Below are 3,881 nucleotides of genomic sequence, written 5' to 3'. Positions count from 1 at the left end.
CTCCATCCCCTCCCTCCCTCCATCCCCACCGCCCCTCCCTCCCCTCCCCTCCCCTCCTTCCCCTCCCTGGGTCCTGGCGGCCACGGACGCTAGAACCCCCCCTCCCTCCCTCGACCCCGCCCCCTGCCCCTCCCTCCCCTCCCCCCCCCCCCTCCATCCCCTCCTTCCCCTCCCTAGGGTCCTGGTGGCCACGACCACCAAAACCCCCCCTCCCTCCCTTGACCCCGCCCCCTGCCCCTCCCCCCCTCCATCCCCTCCCCCCTGCCCCCTCCCACCCTCGACCCTGCCCCCCACCCCTCCTCCCCCTGCCCCCCCCTCCATCCCCTCCTTCCCCGCCCCCCCTCCCTCCCTCGACCCCGCCCCCCGCCCCTCCCCCCCTTCCATCCCCTCCTTCCCCGCCCCCTCCCTCTATCGACCCCGCCCCCTCCCTGGGGTCCTGGTGGCCACGGCCACCAGAAAACCCCCCCTCCCTCCCTCGACCCTGCCCCCCGCCCCTCCCTCCCCTCCCTCCCCTCCATCCCCTCCCTAGGGTCTTGGCGGCCTCGGTTGCCAGAACCCCCCCTGCCCCCTCCCTCCCTCGACCCCACCCCCCGCCCCTCCCCCCCTCCATCCCCTCCTTCCCTACCCCCCCTCCCTCCGTCGACCCTGCCCCCTCCCTGGGGTCCTTGCGGCCGCGGCTGCCAGACCCCCTCGTCCCCCCTCCCTCCCTCGACCCCACCCCCTGCCCCTCCCCCCCCTCCATCCCCTCCTTCCCTTGGGGTCCTGGTGACTGCGGCCGCCAGAACCCCCCTCCCTCCCTCAACCCCACCCCTTGCCCCTCCCCCCCTCCATCCCCTCCTTCCCTGCCCCCCCTCCCTCCGTCGACCCTACCCCCTCCCTGGGGTCCTAGCGGCCATGGCCGCCAGAAACCCCCCCTCCCTCCCTCAACCCCGCCCCCTCCCTGGGGTCCTAGTGGCCACGGCCACCAGAACCCCCCCTCCCTCCCTCGACCTCGCCCCCCGCCCCTCCCCCCTCCATCCCCTCCTTCCCCGCCCCCCTCCCTCCGTCGACCCCGCCCCCTCCCTGGGGTGCTGGCAGCCGCGATCGCCAGAACCCCCCCTCCCTCCCTCAACCCTGCTCCCGGCCCCTCCCTCCCCTCCCCTCCCTCCATCCCCTCCCTGGGGTCCTGGCGGCCGCATCCGCCCGAACCCCCCCGCCCCTCCCTCCCTCGACCCTGCCCCCCGCCCCTCCCCCCTCTCCATCCCCTCCTTCCCTGCCCCCCCTCCCTCTGTCGACCCCGCCCCCTCCCTGGGGTCCTGGCGGCCACGGCCGCCAGAACCCCCCACCCCCCTCCCTCCCTCGACCCCGCCCCCTCCCTGGGGTTCTGGATTAACTACCAAAGTAATTTGATATTGATCCATATAAGACTTGGTTTATCCCTCTTTGTGTATTAGTGCAACTTATTTAAATAGAAATAGTGGAATGCATTAGGGTGAAGGCAATAATTCTGGAACTAATCATGTCTAAAGGGTAAGTACTTTTCTTGATTGGTTGAAGTTTGTTAAGAGATGGATGAATGGTTATCTTGTGGACATTTTTTGGGCTATAGAAATGATTATTGAGGTGACAATGGATAGCTAATTAGTAATCTCTAGAAGAGAATACTTTTTAGAATCTAGAACATGGTGGTAGGTTTTTCTCTTGTCATGATCTATTCTTAATAGTGATTTAAGAAAATGTAAAATCAACAAGAAGGGTTTGAATGATGGAAGACCAAACGGGCTAAGCTAGAATCTTGATGTGATTAAGAATTTTTAATGAGAGAAAGGCAAACCAAAATGACTACTACACATGGAAGGACCACATGTGAGTTGAAATAGTTATATTTTCTTAACATGACCATCTTAGTGAAATAGTGTTATTTCACTAAGATGAGTCTTATTACTCACATGTGCATGTGCACACATGCAACACACACACACACAGTTATGGATGAATTTGACCAAAGTAAAAGCATAAATATGTATGTGTGCTTGTATGTGTGGCAATAGTATAATAAAATATGATGTGCATAAGGCCCAGGGTTGAGGTGGCAGGGCATGACCATGTGCCACCCTTCCATGTAAGAGGACCCATAAGGTGTGTTGTACATAATCCATGGTAGTAATAATATAAAATGATAAGGTGGCATGGGTCCTCCATGCACCACCCCTCCACCTAGGCGGTCCCATGCCTGCATTTAGTGAGATATGGCCCAAGGACCATGGGAGAAGTAATATCAAATAGGTGATGGATATTATATTAGATTATTCCCTCCATGTAGGATAGGCCCATGTAAGGGGGGGTGTCGAAAGTCCAAGAATGCACATTAAATAATGGGAAAGTAGGTGTGGTGATCGAGCTACTTTGCTGCATCGGAGGTAATTAAAAGGGTGACAATCTTCGAAGGGTGGGATGCTCCCCAAGCTTGGGGGGAGATTTGCTGCATCTGCTTATTAATTCTTGTGGATAAGCTCGTCTTGAATGATTTCTTCTCAATCTCATTACAAAGGTTTCTAGGGCTCGGCTATGGTTGGTAATGTTTTGACCAAGGAATCCCTTTGTACCTAATCAACCTTTTGTGCCTCATTTTAAGCTTCAAGTTGTAATTCTTTTTTGTCTAAAGATAAACTATCAACAAAGGATTGCAAGTTTATTTGGTACTGAACGTCTTGCTCAAGTATTGAATTCTTCCCACCCTCTCCTTCTACCTATCTTGGACTTTCGAGAAACTTGGGATGTCTGGACTTTAGTCTTGGTGTGATGACATCTTGGCTCCTCCAATTTGACAGTGCATACAAACCTTCGACCATGGCTGCTGGTGTGGGTGTGAAGCTAACTTCACCAGGGGGTGAGGTGTATTGTTATAGCAAGTCTGCACCAGCAAGTACTTGCAACCAAGCTAAGTACTTGACACTCATTTTTGGGCTACAAAAGGTGCAAGAACATCGCATCAAGCAACTTGAGGTGCAAGGAGATTCTCAACTCGTGTTTGAACAAGTTAGTGGAAGGTGGAAGGTGTGAAGCGAAGGCTTGGTTCCATGACATCAACAAGCATTGGAACTTTGCCAACAATTTGATGAGGTAAAAATTCATCATATCCCTCGAGCTCAAAATATAGTTGCTGATTTCTTGGCACATGAAGGTTGTATTTCAATCACGCATGAAGCGAGTGGAAGCACCGCCCCAACAAAGCCACAAGCCACGAAGGAGGGTGATCATTTGTAAGGAATGCAAAGGTTGTGGTCATCATGAAACTAAGTGTTGGGCATATTTGATACAAGTTTACCGACTTCGGAAGATCATCAGAGAAAGGTCCTCAAGGACATTGCTCAAAAGAAGGATGCTAGACCCCCTTGAAGAAATAGCATGGCGATTACAAGAACTAGAAGAAGCTGAAGGTGATTTATAAGCCCTCCAACTATTGACATTTGTCATGGCATTCTTGTTTGCCTTGATGAGCAACCTCATGCAGCGCCGTGTCTCTAACCCTCGCTTGTAAAGATGGATGCGATATCATGAGGGTTGGTCCTTTTAAGATTGTCTATGAGCTATTCTATGCTAAAGATTCTTCCCGTGTAGTATTTCACAATACACCAGTCACACCATACCCTGCCTATGTGTGCTTTGTGGATGTATCTTCACCTGATTTTCAGTTCAAGCTACATCTTTCCATTGTTTGCCAATAGATAAGCCTCATTTCGACTCTCTCTTTTCCATTTTTCAAGCATGGCTAACATTCCTGTGTTCTATGGATGGGTTGAAGAAAATCCAAATGAGTATCTTATGGCCTTCAAGCGCCGTTTCTCTCAACTTTCTTACTAAAGATAGATGGCTATTGGTTCTTCCCACATTTCTAGAGG

Source organism: Dipteris shenzhenensis, chromosome 12, assembly GCF_047967505.1.
Source record: "Dipteris shenzhenensis isolate YYH24624 ecotype China chromosome 12, Dip_SZ_1.0, whole genome shotgun sequence".
NCBI lineage: Eukaryota > Viridiplantae > Streptophyta > Polypodiopsida > Gleicheniales > Dipteridaceae > Dipteris > Dipteris shenzhenensis.
The sequence above is the reverse complement of the archived record's forward strand: the minus strand, read 5'-3'. Positions refer to the sequence as shown.